The 15630-nt window shown below is 43.5% G+C and overlaps 11 non-coding genes across 11 annotated transcripts; 9 read left to right on the forward strand and 2 right to left on the reverse strand.

The window, feature by feature from the left end:
- Window positions 1–497: 497 nt before the first annotated feature.
- On the reverse strand, window positions 498–569 carry trnae-cuc (transfer RNA glutamic acid (anticodon CUC)). The gene has a single exon. It is a non-coding gene; the product is annotated as a tRNA-Glu (tRNA).
- Window positions 570–1686: 1117 nt separating this feature from the next.
- trnae-cuc (transfer RNA glutamic acid (anticodon CUC)) lies at window positions 1687–1758 on the reverse strand. The gene has a single exon. It is a non-coding gene; the product is annotated as a tRNA-Glu (tRNA).
- Window positions 1759–2039: 281 nt separating this feature from the next.
- trnag-ccc (transfer RNA glycine (anticodon CCC)) lies at window positions 2040–2111 on the forward strand. The gene has a single exon. It is a non-coding gene; the product is annotated as a tRNA-Gly (tRNA).
- Window positions 2112–5944: 3833 nt separating this feature from the next.
- Window positions 5945–6016, forward strand: trnag-ccc (transfer RNA glycine (anticodon CCC)). Its single transcript has one exon. It is a non-coding gene; the product is annotated as a tRNA-Gly (tRNA).
- A 2007-nt stretch (window positions 6017–8023) lies between these two features.
- Window positions 8024–8112, forward strand: trnay-gua (transfer RNA tyrosine (anticodon GUA)). Its single transcript is given in 2 exon segments — window positions 8024–8060; window positions 8077–8112. It is a non-coding gene; the product is annotated as a tRNA-Tyr (tRNA).
- Window positions 8113–8615: 503 nt separating this feature from the next.
- On the forward strand, window positions 8616–8687 carry trnah-gug (transfer RNA histidin (anticodon GUG)). The gene has a single exon. It is a non-coding gene; the product is annotated as a tRNA-His (tRNA).
- A 717-nt stretch (window positions 8688–9404) lies between these two features.
- On the forward strand, window positions 9405–9493 carry trnay-gua (transfer RNA tyrosine (anticodon GUA)). Its single transcript is given in 2 exon segments — window positions 9405–9441; window positions 9458–9493. It is a non-coding gene; the product is annotated as a tRNA-Tyr (tRNA).
- A 114-nt stretch (window positions 9494–9607) lies between these two features.
- trnar-acg (transfer RNA arginine (anticodon ACG)) lies at window positions 9608–9680 on the forward strand. Its single transcript has one exon. It is a non-coding gene; the product is annotated as a tRNA-Arg (tRNA).
- Window positions 9681–9997: 317 nt separating this feature from the next.
- On the forward strand, window positions 9998–10069 carry trnah-gug (transfer RNA histidin (anticodon GUG)). Its single transcript has one exon. It is a non-coding gene; the product is annotated as a tRNA-His (tRNA).
- Window positions 10070–10785: 716 nt separating this feature from the next.
- trnay-gua (transfer RNA tyrosine (anticodon GUA)) lies at window positions 10786–10874 on the forward strand. Its single transcript is given in 2 exon segments — window positions 10786–10822; window positions 10839–10874. It is a non-coding gene; the product is annotated as a tRNA-Tyr (tRNA).
- A 503-nt stretch (window positions 10875–11377) lies between these two features.
- trnah-gug (transfer RNA histidin (anticodon GUG)) lies at window positions 11378–11449 on the forward strand. Its single transcript has one exon. It is a non-coding gene; the product is annotated as a tRNA-His (tRNA).
- Window positions 11450–15630: the final 4181 nt, after the last annotated feature.

Raw genomic sequence — 15630 nt, forward strand, 5'->3', positions numbered from 1 at the left:
ATTCTCGTTAAAAATCGAGCAAAGAACAGCCCTTGAATCATTTCTTGACAGGAAAGACGTTTTCGCCTTGCTCCCTACTGGCTCTGGTAAGAGTTTAATCTACCAGTTAGCCCCGCTGGTAGCTAAATCATACGTCAGAGGAAAGAGTGGTGTGATTGGCTTAAGCTAAGGCACAGCCTTTTCTGGCCACAACCAGTAGCAACCCAAGGGAGGCGGGTTGACCAAGCCATTTCGAATCGTATTCGTTATGGTCTTGGTCAGACCAGAATCTCGAAGAGATTTGAAAGTCTATGTTAATCAGGCTAGTAAATCTGCTGGCTGTAAAGTGTTATTTCAAATCAAGTGGTGCGCATAGGATGACTTCTTACAAACCAACGTCCTATTGAATTTGTGACAGGGCTCAATTAAATTGACATTCTAGATGGATATCATTCGATAACAACAGCATAACTGTCTTAAGTTTACGCTAAACACAGTGCCAAAACCTGATTACCTCATTCCCTGACCGGGAATCGAACCCGGGCCGCGGCGGTGAGAGCGCCGAATCCTAGCCACTAGACCATCAGGGACCCAAAAGCAGTGCACACGGTACAGGTTGCAACACTGTGGTGAACTCTTCCTAACTGGCAAATTATTTGGCCTAGTGCATTGTACTGAAGTTGTGGAGATTTTAGCCTTAGATGAAAGCAATTCTGCACATCTGGAGAATGAATCCAAGCAAGCACAAGTTTCACGCTATAGACTTCTCTCTTATTTCAGGGAGAAATAGAAAGATTCCTGAGTAAGAGTGAGTGTGTCATAGCCCTGCAAGAAAAACAGTTGATAGATGACTAAATCAGGGTCTGTCAGGGCATTGGTGGTATAGTGGAGAGAATAGCTGCTTCCCAAGCAGTTGACCTGGGTTCGATTCCAGGCCAATGCATTCTCTGCTCCTTGTATAATTAGCTTTCAAATGTACCTTGCTATCTATACCTCTGTTCAGACAATGGGTGGCTTGTTGGGGAAACACAGTCTCAAGCTTAATGCACTCTAGCTACTCTTCAACCAAGGAAGCATGTTTTGCTATGACTCTCCAGTTAAAGTGATGCTCTGTTATCTCATGTGCATCCTAAGTTCTTCCTCTACAAAGCAAGTGGGGAAGATTAGATTCCACAGTGCCGTACGACACAAAAAACGGGCCTCCCTCAAACTTGATCCAAGACGGACGGACGGATGGTAGGCCAGCACCTGCCAGATGGCCAAATGCTCCAAGTCCGCGGACAAAAACATTTTGTCCGACAATAGACCATGAAATTTCTCTTTTTCCGTATCATTCGTGGATGCCCATGTCATTTAATGACAAATGGCATTTCTCTTTGCTGCTCAAGATGTTATTAAGCACCGTGTTACACATCAAAGTATCAGAAAAACTTGATCATTCTTTTAGTTTTTAAAAGCCACAACGGTCCTAGAGCTGCTGGAAAGAGTTAAGCGAGCCCTTCTCTAAAGAGAAGTAGTAAATCTGCTGGCTGTAAAGTGTTATTTCAAATCAAGTGGTGCGCATAGGATGACTTCTTACAAACCAACGTCCTATTGAATTTGTGACGGGCTCAATTAAATTGACATTCTAGATGGATATCATTCGATAACAACAGCATAACTGTCTTAAGTTTACGCTAAACACAGTGCCAAAACCTGATTCCCTCATTCCCTGACCGGGAATCGAACCCGGGCCGCGGCAGTGAGAGCGCCGAATCCTAGCCACTAGACCATCAGGGACCCAAAAGCAGTGCACACGGTACAGGTTGCAACACTGTGGTGAACTCTTCCTAACTGGCAAATTATTTGGCATAGTGCATTGTACTGAAGTTGTGAACATTTTAGCCTTAGATGAAAGCAATTCTGCACATCTGGAGAATGAATCCAAGCAAGCACAAGTTTCACGCTTTAGACTTCTCTCTTATTTCAGGGAGAAATAGAAAGATTCCTGAGTAAGAGTGAGTGTGTCATAGCCCTGCAAGAAAAACAGTTGATAGATGACTAAATCAGGGTCTGTCAGGGCATTGGTGGTATAGTGGAGAGAATAGCTGCTTCCCAAGCAGTTGACCCGGGTTCGATTCCCGGCCAATGCATTCTCTGTTCCTTGTATAATCAGCTTTCAAATGTACCTTGCTATCTATACCTCTGTTCAGGCAATGGGTGGCTTGTTGGGCAAACATAGTCTCAAGCTTAAAGCACTCTAGTAACTCTTCAACCAAGGAAGCATGTTTTTCTATGACTCTTCAGTTAAAGTGATGCTCTGTTATCTCATGTGCATTCTAAGTTCCTCCTCTACAAAGCAAGTGGGGAAGATTAGATTCCACAGTGTCGTACGACACAAGAAACTGTCCTCCCTCAAACTCAATCCAAGACGGACGGACGGATGGACGGCCAGCACCTGCCAGATCACCAAATGGTCCAAGTCCGCGGACAAAAACATTTTGTCCGACAATAGACCATGAAATTTCTCTTTTTCCGAATCATTCGTGGATGCCCATGTCATTTAAAGGAACATTCCACCAGTGGAGACATGAATATGTATTGAAAGTGGGCCATATATGTAGTAGAATAGTAGCATAAATTTCTAATTTGGTGCCTTCTTGACCGAGAAAAGGCAGAAAATGACTTTTTTGTGCTTGTGGATTAAAGACAACAATCCCCATAATGCATTGCAATGCTCAAGATCCGCAGGCCACTCCCCCGAGAATGTACGAGCTCCACCCGACTACGCTACCTGGAAATCATGTCACTGCCTTACCTGTTTGCACTTCCATCGAGCACCTTACTGTATACTCAATCACAGGGTCAATACCTCTTTTTTTTTTTTATAGTGTGGATAGTTTTGTTTGTGTGTCTTTATGTTCATGACAATTCTTATTTTGTGAATTAAAAAACAAAATGTCACTCCTTCTCTCCTGTCTGCCTTCAACAAAGTTTAGAATAGCATCATAAACTCTGAAGGAGGTAACTGATTTGCAACAAACTTATAATGCAATGTATACTTGTAATGCTTCATAATTTATAGTAATTATAGGTAGGCTATGATCACAATTCTGTCGTTTTGTCATCTGAGGTAACAGTAGCTGGGTAGTTCCCGTTCTGAAATGTTGGTCGTTCAATAACTCGAATACACTTGGAGCAACATTACTAAGAAAGAACCACAACAAAGTACATTTTAACCATTCAATTAAATAACTATACAAACAATACAACTGTTGAATGAATATAAAACAAGGAAACTATAGCTTCTCCTGAGCGTCCTCCTGAGCGCCCGTAGTACTGGCCGTCTGGAGCTGGGTAGTTCTGGCGGATAGCCTGCACGCCAGACGCCCTCTGCCCAATCTCTCTCCTTGCAGGACACACTCAAGAAAGTGCCGGTAGGCTGTTAGACGAAATTGTCTAGACAAAACATTGATCACAAAGTGAGTGATGGCATTTGAGCCTAGCGTGCCACAGTAGCTTGCATAACTGCAAGCTATTTGTACAATGAACATGCCACGTTAGCATGTTAGCAAGAGTACTCCTTGACATAGTAACAAAGAAAACAAACTTACTTTACAGAAAGACGTCCATTTGGCCCTGTAGGCTTTGGCTTTCGTTTCCAGTTGACTTTAGGTATTTTAAAGTAGGTCTCCAGGACGCCACCAATTCGCCCCAGCTCGAGCCATATCTTCTCCAGTTCTCCGTGTTAGCTGCAGGCTGCAGCTCTATCTCTCTCTCTATTTCGTTTTTTTTATTGGCGGTTGGCAAACAACTTAAAGCAGCATTACCGCCACCAACTGGTAAGGAGTGTGGATCTCATGACAATTATATATACCTATATCTATATAGATATATATATCTATATAGATATACGGTAGATATATATATATGTTAGCTGCAGCTCTCTGCCAGTCTACAGCACTGGCACTGATCTGTGATAGGTCTGTTAGCCCATTAGGTCCAACCCCCTATGGGCGGTGTTGAAGGGTGGGAACTAGGCTTGTAGTCTCAACAGAAATCCACCCCTCTTACACTTCCTCCTACAATGACGCAAAAATCGTCATTTTGCGTCATTGTAGGAGGAAGTGTAAAGAGGTGAATACGGATTTCTCCCGTCTCAGGGGGAAATGAGAGAGTGTTGCATGACCATTCAAAAGTATGACTGGGTTTCTAACAATGCAAAGCCTAATGCAAATGGGTGGAGTGTCCCTTTAATGACAAATGGCATTTCTCTTTGCTGCTCAAGATGTTTTTAAGCACCGTGTTACACATCAAAGTATCAGAAAAACTTGATCATTCTTTTAGTTTTTAAAAGCCACAACGATCCTAGAGCTGCTGGAAAGAGTTAAGCGAGCCCTTCTCTAAGGAGAAGTAGTAAATCTGCTGGCTGTAAAGTGTTATTTCAAATCAAGTGGTGCGCATAGGATGAATTCTTACAAACCAAGGTCCTATTGAATTTGTGACAGGGCTCGATTAAATTGACATTCTAGATGGATCTCATTGGATAACAACAGCAGAAATGTCTTAGGTTTACGCTACACACAGTGCCAAAACCTGGTTCCCTTATTCCCTGACCTGGAATCGAACCCAGGCCGCGGCGGTGAGGGCACGGAATCCTAGCCACTAGACCATCAGGGACCTGAAACCAGTGCACACGGTACAGGTTGCAACACTGTGGTAAACTCTTCCTAACTGGCAAATTAATTGGCATAGTGCATTGTACTGAAGTTGTGAAATTTTTAGCCTTAGATGAAAGCAATTCTGCACATCTGGAGAATGAATCCAAGCAAACACAGAAAAACTTGATAATTCTTTTAGCTTTTAAAAGCCACAACGATCCTAGAGCTGCTGGAAAGAGTTAAGCGAGCCCTTCTCTAAAGAGAAGTAGTAAATCTGCTGGCTGTAAAGTGTTCTTTCAAATCAAGTGGTGCGCATAGGATGACTTCTTACAAACCAAGGTCCTATTGAATTTGTGACAGGGCTCGATTAAATTGACATTCTAGATGGATCTCATTGGATAACAACAGCAGAAATGTCTTAGGTTTACGCTACACACAGTGCCAAAACCTGGTTCCCTTATTCCCTGACCTGGAATCGAACCCAGGCCGCGGCGGTGAGGGCACGGAATCCTAGCCACTAGACCATCAGGGACCTGAAACCAGTGCACACGGTACAGGTTGCAACACTGTGGTAAACTCTTCCTAACTGGCAAATTAATTGGCATAGTGCATTGTACTGAAGTTGTGAAATTTTTAGCCTTAGATGAAAGCAATTCTGCACATCTGGAGAATGAATCCAAGCAAACACAGAAAAACTTGATAATTCTTTTAGCTTTTAAAAGCCACAACGATCCTAGAGCTGCTGGAAAGAGTTAAGCGAGCCCTTCTCTAAAGAGAAGTAGTAAATCTGCTGGCTGTAAAGTGTTCTTTCAAATCAAGTGGTGCGCATAGGATGACTTCTTACAAACCAAGGTCCTATTGAATTTGTGACGGGCTCGATTAAATTGACATTCTAGTTGGATCTCATTGGATAACAACAGCAGAACTGTCTTAGGTTTACGCTACTCACAGTGCCAAAACCTGATTCCCTCATTCCCGGACCGGGAATCGAACCCGGGCCGCGGCAGTGAAAGCACGGAATCCTAACCACTAGACCATCAGGGACCCAAAAGCAGTGCACACGGTACAGGTTGCAACACTGTGGTAAACTCTTCCTAACTGGCAAATTAATTTGCATAGTGCATTGTACTGAAGTTGTGAACATTTTAGCCTTAGATAAAAGCAATTGTGCACATCTGGAGAATGAATCCAAGCAAGCACAAGTTTCACGCTTTAGACTTCTCTCTTATTTCAGGGAGAAATAGAAAGATTCCTGAGTAAGAGTGAGTGTGTCATAGCCCTGCAAGAAAAACAGTTGATAGATGACTAAATAATGGTCTGTCAGGGCATTGGTGGTATAGTGGAGAGAATAGCTGCTTCCCAAGCAGTTGACTCGGGTTCGATTCCCGGCCAATGCATTCTCTGCTCCTTGTATAATCAGCTTTCAAATGTACCTTGCTACCTCTACCTCTGTTCAGACAATGGGTGGCTTGTAGGGAAAACACAGTCTCAAGCTAATGCACTCTAGCAACTCTTCAACCAAGGAAGCATTTTTTGATGGTCTGTTATCTCATGTGCATTCTAAGTTCTTCCTCTACAAAGCAAGTGGGGAAGATTAGATTCCACAGTGCCGTACGACACAAAAAACGGGCCTCCCTCAAACTTGATCCAAGACGGACGGACGGATGTACGGCCAGCACCTGCCAGATCACCAAATGGTCCAAGTCCGCGGACAAAAACATTTTGTCCGACAATAGACCATGTAATTTCTCTTTTTCCGTATCATTCGTGGATGCCCATGTCATTTAATGACAAATGGCATTTGTCTTTAGTGCTCAAAATGTTATTAAGCACCGTGTTACACATCAAAGTATCAGGAAAACTTGACCATTCTTTTAGTTTTTAAAAGCCACAATGGTCCTAGATCTGCTGGAAAGAGTTAAGCGAGCCCTTCTCTAAAGAGAAGTAGTAAATCTGCTGGCTGTAAAGTGTTATTTCAAATCAAGTGGTGCGCATAGGATGACTCCTTACAAACCAACGTCCTATTGAATTTGTGACAGGGCTCGATTAAATTGACATTCTTTTCATGTCATTGGAAAAACAACAGCAGAATTGTCTTTGGTTTACGCTACTCATAGTGCCAAAACCTGTTTCGATTCCGTGCCAATGCATTCTCTGCTCCTTGAATAATCAGCTTTCAAATGAACCTTGCTATCTATACCTCTGTTCAGACAATGGGTGGCTTGTAGGGAAAACATAGTCTCAAGCTAATGCACTCTAGCAACTCTTCAACCAAGGAAGCATTTCTTGCTATGACTCTTCAGTTAAAGTGATGGTCTGTTTTCTCATGTGCATTCTAAGTTCCTCCTCTACAAAGCAAGTGGGGAAGATTAGATTCCACAGTGCCGTACGACACAAAAAACGGGCCTCCCTCAAACTCAATCTAAGACGGACGGAAACGCCAAATGCTCCAAGTCCGCCGACAAAAACATTTTGTCCGACAATAGACCATGAAATTTCTCTTTTTCCGTATCATTCGTGGATGCCCATGTATTTAATGACAAATAGCATTTGTCTTTGCTGCTCAAAATGTTATTAAGCACCGTGTTACACATCAAAGTATCAGAAAAACTTGACCATTCTTTTAGTTTTTAAAAGCCACAATGGTCCTAGAGCTGCTGGAAAGAGTTAAGCGAGCCCTTCTCTAAAGAGAAGTAGTAAATCTGCTGGCTGTAAAGTAGGCAGCGTGTCAGTCTCATAATCTGAAGGTCTTGAGTTCGACCCTCACACAAGGCAGTTGTTTTGATGGTGTCTTTATAGCACTTCACCTCAGTTACAGCTGGAAACTTTCTGGGCACAGGTGGCTCCGATTGCTCTCTGTTGGAGCTGCAGAAAGCCTACTCGGAAGCTTAGTCCTTCCAAAGTGTGGAAGGTGTCAAACACAAGTTATGGGGCTTCGAACCATGTCTCTTTTAGAGATGCCTTGCAATCAGATATTTGTCGCCTTTCAGTTTCTGCTTCCTTTATTATCTACTTAAACTTGTCAAGTTTCTCATTGCAATCAGATCTTTGTCGCCATGTGTCAAAGCCAAGTTATGGGGATTCGAACCATGGCTCTTTTAGAGATGCCTTGCAATCAGATATTTGTCGCCTTTCAGTTTCTGCTTCCTTTATTATCTACTTAAACTTGTCAAGTCAGACACATTTTTCTTCGGTTTTGCCTTTGTCGCCCCCCATAGGTGTCACAGGGGGCTGCAGATTAGAATATCTTATTTCCTACCATCCACTTATTTGATAACCATGCAATCCATGTGAGCTGGGCAAGTGGGCATCACATACCTTTAGCAAAGTCTGCAGGACCAATGAATGAGTGAATGGTTACATGCATTCATACAGGATTCAGGAAAAGGATGTTGGCTTTATTCCCTTCGATAGCTCAGTTGGTAGAGCGGAGGACTGTAGGTGCCCAGCAACAGTTATCCTTAGGTCGCTGGTTCAATTCCGGCTCGAAGGATGTGCCAAGCTTTTGTATACAGAGGCTCTTTTGGCCAACTCCATCAATCCTTTCAAAGCTTTTGGAATATACTGTTTTACGAAAGACTGTTCCACTCTTTATAGAACTTGCTAAGGGCTAGTGGCGCAATGGATAATGCGTCTGACTACGGATCAGAAGATTCTAGGTTCAACTCCTGGCTAGCTAGGCACGCTGGTTTTAGTCTTTCACTTCTCCCACTGCTTTAGGACAGGATCGCTTTAAACCTTCTACTCCCTGGGTATCCCAGCTCACTTACGCCCCAAAGATACCTCACAGTGTGTCGTCTTGCAACACATGTGGCTGACCCCACACCGTAAGGAAAGCTCGTCTTCCTCTTTATCTCTGCTGTCAATAATTTTGCTACAAACACAAAAAAAAAACATGCCTGCCAGCCACATGCCGCAGAGCTACATATGCTATCCTTGGGATACGAAGGTGTTTCGGATCACATCAAAGCCACACACGACAAAAACCCACAGCCGGCCGTGATCGTATAGTGGTTAGTACTCTGCGTTGTGGTCGCAGCAACCCCGGTTCGAATCCGGGTCACGGCAACCCCCCGACCGAATTTGTTTGCATCGCTGAAAAAAGATCCCACTTACAACTTAGATTTCTTAAACTTTTAAGAAAATAATTTTGTCTACAGGCCTCTGTCCCGTATCAAAGGTCTGAAAGAATCAAACAGCACAAATTCAGAAGGTCTGCCCATTTAAAGAGCATAAAAGGGGTCAAAGTATCAAACAGGCCCCAATGAGAAATAGTGCCTTTTTAATGAGTCGCCAAGGCCGCATATGTTCTGTGTTTTTTAGCTCTTCTAAAGGGAGGGTTTTCACACACCGCCACACCCAAAGTATAAACATCCTAACAACAGAAGATGAAAATCATGTGCCAAAAGAATGGATGGATAGACCTGACAAAAAAGAACCAAAACAAAAAGGCTGGACTTTTTGCGCTGGACAATGTGAGGGTATATTGAGGATCAACATCTGTGTTGGACGATGTGGAGACTTTCCCAGATAGATGCCAGATATGTTTTTGTAAGGACTAAATGCATGATAGAAACTGAGGCTGATTTGATCTGAAACGCATCTGAAACTGATGGTTTGTCATCACTTTTTGTGTTTATTTAACTGATAAACAGGCCCAAGCCCCTGGCTCCCTTCCATAACTCATTTGGTACAGCAGAGAACTGCAGGTGTCCCATGATACGCATCTTAAGCCTGGTTACATGCATTCATACAGGATTCATGAAAAGGATGATGGCTTTGCTCCCTTCGATAGCTCAGTTGGTAGAGCAGAGGACTGTAGGTGCCCAAAAACAGTTATCCTTAGGTTGCTGGTTCAATTCCGGCTCGAAGGATGTGCCAAGCTTTTGTATACAGAGGCTCTTTTGGCCAACTCCGTCAATCCTTTCAAAGCTTTTGGAACATGCTGTTTTACAAAAGACTGTTCCACTCTCTATAGTACTTGCTAAGGGCTAGTGGCGCAATGGATAATGCGTCTGACTACGGATCAGAAGATTCTAGGTTCAACTCCTGGCTAGCTCGGCACGCTGGTTTTAGTCTCTCACTTCCCCCACACCTATAGAACAGGATCGCTTTAAACCTTCTACTCCCTGGGTATCCCAGCTCACTTACGCCCCAAAGATACCTCACAGTGTGTTGTCTTGCAACACATGTGGCTGACCCCACATCGTAAGGAAAGCTCGTCTTCCTCTTTATCTCTGCTGTCAATGATTTTGCTCCAAACACAAAAAAAAAAACATGCCTGCCAGCCACATGCCGCAGAGCTACATATGCTATCCTTGGGATACGAAGGTTTTTCGGATCACATCAAAGCCACACACGACAACAACCCACAACCGGCCGTGATCGTATAGTGGTTAGTACTCTGCGTTGTGGTCGCAGCAACCCCGGTTCGAATCCGGGTCACGGCAACCGCCCGACCGAATTTGTTTACATCGCTGAAAAAAGATCCCACTTTCAACTTAGATTTCTTAAACTTTTAAAAAAATAATTTTGTCTACAGGCCTCTGTCCCGTATCAAAGGTCTGAAAGAATCAAACAGCACAAATGCAGAAGGTCTGCCCATTTAAAGAGCATAAAAGGGGTCAAAGTATCAAACAGGCCCCAATGAGAAATAGTGCCTTTTTAATGAGTCGCCAAGGCCGCATATGTTCTGTGTTTTTGAGCTCTTCTAAAGGGAGGGTTTTCACACACCGCCACACCCAAAGTATAAACATCCCAACAACAGAAGATGAAAATCGTGTGCCAAATGAATGGGTGGATAGACCTGACAAAAAAGGAACCAAACAAAAAGGCTGGACTTTTGCGCTGGACAATGTGAGGGTATATTGAGGATCAACATCTGTGTTGGACGATGTGGAGACTTTCCCAGATAGATGCCAGATATGTTTCTGTAACGACTAAATGCATGATAGAAACTGGGGCTGATTTGATCTGAAACACATCTGAAACTGATGGTTTCTCATCACTTTTTGTGTTTATTTAACTGATAAACAGGCCCAAGCCCTTGGCTCCCTTCCATAACTCATTTGGTACAGCAGAGAACTGCAGGTGTCCCATGATACGCATCTTAAGCCTGGTTACATGCATTCATACAGGATTCATGAAAAGGATGCTGGCTTTGCTCCCTTCGATAGCTCAGTTGGTAGAGCAGAGGACTGTAGGTGCCCAACAACAGTTATCCTTAGGTCGCTGGTTCAATTCCGGCTCGAAGGATGTGCCAAGCTTTTGTATACAGAGGCTCTTTTGGCCAACTCCGTCAATCCTTTCAAAGCTTTTGGAATATGCTGTTTTACGAAAGACTGTTCCACTCTCTATCAGATTTGCTAAGGGCTAGTGGCGCAATGGATAACGTGTCTGACTACGGATCAGAAGAGTCTAGGATCAACTCCTGGCTAGCTCGGCACGCTGGTTTTAGTCTCTCACTTCTCCCACTGCTTTAGAACAGGATCGCTTTAAACCTTCTACTCCCTGGGTATCCCAGCTCACTTACGCCCCAAAGATACCTCACAGTGTGTCGTCTTGCAACACATGTGGCTGACCCCACACCTTAAGGAAAGCTCGTCTTCCTCTTTATCTCTGCTGTCAATGATTTTGCTCCAAACACAAAAAAAAAACATGGCTGCCAGCCACATGCCGCAGAGCTACATTTGCTATCCTTGGGATACGAAGGTGTTTCGGATCACATCAAAGCCACACACGACAACAACCCACAACCGGCCGTGATCGTATAGTGGTTAGTACTCTGCGTTGTGGTCGCAGCAACCCCGGTTCGAATCCGGGTCACGGCAACCCCCCGATCGAATTTGTTTGCATCGCTGAAAAAAGATCCCACTTTCAACTTAGATTTCTTAAACTTTTAAGAAAATAATTTTGTCTACAGGCCTCTGTCCCGTATCAAAGGTCTGATATTTTTAATGAGTCGCCAAGGCCGCATATGTTCTGTGTTTTTTAGCTCTTCTAAAGGGAGGGTTTTCACACACCGCCACACCCAAAGTATAAACATCCTAACAACAGAAGATGAAAATCGTGTGCCAAATGAATGGATGGATAGACCTGACAAAAAAAGAACCAAACAAAATGGCTGGACTTTTGCGCTGGACAATGTGAGGGTATATTGCACTTCATGAAAAGAGGGATTTGTGGATGTATGTGGCCCCTTACATACGTTAAGCCCCTGCATTTGCGGTGGTAAAAGTGAAAACTTGGCCCAAGTTGTTGCAAATTGACCTGGCAACTGCTCCCCCATGCCCCCCTCCCCTCCCCTACTTAGGAGAGCCTTTAATATGTAAATGCCAGTGATCAGGTCAGGAGCTGCCACAGTCATTTTCAAGTGGGGTTGGTTGAGGTGAGGTGGGGGGTGGGCAGGCCTGTTTCTACACGTTCCTGACCATCACCTCCAACTCCAGCCAAGTTTGTTGCTGTGTTGTCTTGAAAAAGAAGAGGTGCACGCTGTCTGCTGGTGACAGGTGATGCATATCTGTTTTTTTTTCTCCCAAACACCTCTTTTGTAATACCGCTTTTTGTGGGCAAAATTCAAGGATTCAAGGATTCAAAGGTTTATTGTCACATGTGCAGTTAGAAACGTGTTTCCCTGAACAATGAAATTCTTTTCTTTGTTGCCCGCACTGGATGTCCAAATGTATAATAATAAAGATAAGATAAAGATAAAATAAGCATGCAACAGCAATATTCTAAAAGGTTTCTTAAATAAAATAGAAATATAGAAATAAAAATATAGAAATCTGGCCTGTATACATAATGTGCAGTAGTGCGCTCAGTGTTTTATTGTGTATGGCTTAATTCGGTGTCACAATGGTCACAATATCGCCGAGGTCTTTTCTTTGTCCTTGCAGAGTCCATTTTTGTGTCAAAACAGTGCAAATTGCCAGCTGTGGTCAGACAACATTAAATAGCAAAAGGACGGGAGGTTGTCTCGCGAGTATTCCGTGTAATGACGTATACGCATATGATTGGTGGAGCTTAACGGCTCGCATAAGCTCTCGTTCAATCACGTATGAGAAACATTGTGTCGTGCAGTGTAAACAAAAAGTTTAAGGAGCAGATCTGGCGGCAGAAAGGCAGACAGAAATCGCTGAGGTCCCGTGCTGTGAAAACTGCCCTGGTTTGCGGAATACAATGGGCTGGAAGACGACTTGCTTTCAACTCCCCAGCAACTCTCTGCGGGTCTACAGGTTTGTGTGTTTTTTTCTACTTGCACATGACCATTAGATTGTTTAATTTTAGTCTTGTTGACACTGTACAGCACTTGGGACAGTTCTCGCTGATTTTAAATGTGCTGTATATTAAACTTACTTACTCACTTGCTTACAGGCAGATAAAATGAAAGTCCTGTTGAATGCTATAACCGGGATGTCTCGTATGGTGGCCAGCACTGTGGATACGGTCGTGGAGAGGGTTCTGGAGGGAATCGACCAGAGATTCGCTAGGTTGGAGGCAAGATGGCCGTCGAGAACAGACTGAAGTTACATTCCAGAGAAGTTGAAGAGCGCAAGAGAAGGCGGATACAGAATCCGAAAATCGCGGTAAGAGTAGGTTATTGACTGTGGCTTTAGGCTAAACTCAACTTAATTGTGTCCATCACGTGAAAACCAGTGTGAGTTGCTTTATTTAAAAAAATGAATTTCGTGTTTTCAATTTATAGGAAGCAGTTCGCCGCCTGCATAACTCACCGTGGCATTATAATCCAGGTCAAGGGTAAGAATAAGTGAATGTTCTCCCAATATCTAGTTGAGTTGGACCCGATGTTACGTTACGTTAATGCAGGTTTTTTTTATTAACCATAGGCCTATTGTTTTTACAGGCTACTGTCACCTCACAATATGGATGTAACGAGTCGCTTGAAGGAGGCGGTGTCAAACTGTCACACCGTGGTGAGGTTAAGTTGGGTTTTTTGTCTTGTCTCGTCATTTCCTGTTTTATTTTGAAAGACTAACTTCCCTCTCGTTCCAGGTCACTTGCCCTTCCTCTCGTGTTCCAGTCTGATTGTCGTATGAGTGATTCCACCTGTTTCCCATTACCCCCGTGTGCTTAAGAGTCTGCGTCTCCCCCTGTCTTGTGCCAGTGTGTTGTATCTGTCCCCGTATAGTGCTTCATCCTCGCGTACCTTCCAAACCTGTTTCCTTAGCCTGTTTCCGAGTTCCTGGTTCCCAGTGGTAATTATCCTCGTGAGAGTGATTTTCTTTTTTCCTAGAATAAGTTTTATATTATAGATCCTGTAAGAAATACATAGTTAAGTTTGCTTATAGTCTTTTGTTTTCCCTCCTGGGTGGAGTGGTCCTTTTGTTTGGTAAAAACGTTCATAGTTTATTTCCTCCAAATTTTTAGGAGAGGTTTTTCTTTTCCTCCTTAGTAGGAGAGACTTATAGTTAATTGTAGAGTTTCATAGTCTTTTGTTTTTCCTCCACTAGTGGAGTGATTTTGAGTTTTGATAATTTTTATATAATCCTAGAATAATATTTCATAGCCTTCCTTAGCTTCTCTCACGAGGAACTGGTCGCTCTGCTGCCTCAAAATAAAAGTCTTGGATTTAAACCTCCTGCATCTGCGTCCTCCATTCTCTGGGCCTGACACAAACAGTCCGAACTTCAGAGAGGTAGACGGGGACACTATCGAGGGTGAGCGGCGCTGACTTTTACCACGGCTGGCACTGACACTTTTAAGCACCGGTCATTTTATTCATTCCTCTTGTTTTTTTTTTTTTAGCAGCGTGACGGACCTGTGTGCTGTGCTACAGGCGCGTCTTGAAGCCAACCCGAAATACTCACAGTCTCACCACAGAAGAGTGAAAGAGAGTAAGAACATATACGCTGTCAATATGACTTTCGTTACTTTATAGACAAGTTGTTAATATGCTGTGCATGGATAGACTATGTTTTGATTATTTATTGGTTATTCCAACAGCTCCCAGAAGCCAGCTTCTGATCCAGGATGAGGACGTCTGACAACTCCCGCAGACCCTGCAGGGACCGGAGTAATGCGGAGAATGCGGATTCCAAACGGCGCCGTTTAGGCTTATTGTGTATATTGTAGGCTACAGCAGTGTGTGTATATAGTTTAATTCTTTATTATCAACATGGTTCTTATTACAATGTAAGCTATGTACATTGTGTGGTGTGGCAATAAAAGCGCTTTAAAAAAAGTTTCCTTTTTCATTTCCTCAATAGATTCACGTCATTCATGCCTGCATTAGCCTAGTCATAGTGCAGCTTATAAGAATGACGTGAATATATGAAGTACACAAACATCCCAGGAATATTAGTAATCATAATCACAATTATTAATCATAATTGCTGAGTGATATGCCCATATAAAGTATGCATATATTAACCTTATTGGCCAATGGGCGGTCAGCTTTACAGGAGCTTTTTTTTGTAATCACGTGCCTTTTTCGTCCAATACCAGCGAGGCCAGTGAGAGGTCCAGGCACTCTCACAGCGGGGTGCTAATCGCTGGGCCATTAGCACCCCGCTGTGAGAGCCCGCCGCGAGTCGGGTTCGTTTCCGACGATTTTCTCGCTCAACAAACTTAAAGTTTGTCTGCCTGCAAGCGCCCAGGTGCGTCCGAAAATTAGGCAAATTCGCGGATGTTCACTGCCGTCCACAGTGACACAAATCCCTCTTTTCGTGCAGTGACATGTCCAGTATATTCTTCTTTTCAACTTGAACCTGTGTAGTGACCGTCACAGGAGGATCCACATTCACTGGTGTGGAAGGTCCAGCTACAGGCTCAAATTCAAAACTGCTGACGGGATCTGGATCAACACAGTCTTTATGTGCTCGAGATAGGTGACGTTGGTAAGCAGAATATGTACAAAAAACAAATGAACAACCAGGCTCTCCACAGTTCAAGCGCAGAGACCTTCCCGGATACAATCCATGCTCAAACTTCAAATGTCTAAATAACATTGAACAACTGGTGTGGTGTACCTTGCAAATGTAACGTGTGCATT

This window comes from Odontesthes bonariensis, chromosome 8, assembly GCF_027942865.1.
Source record: "Odontesthes bonariensis isolate fOdoBon6 chromosome 8, fOdoBon6.hap1, whole genome shotgun sequence".
Classification (NCBI taxonomy): Eukaryota; Metazoa; Chordata; class Actinopteri; order Atheriniformes; family Atherinopsidae; genus Odontesthes; species Odontesthes bonariensis.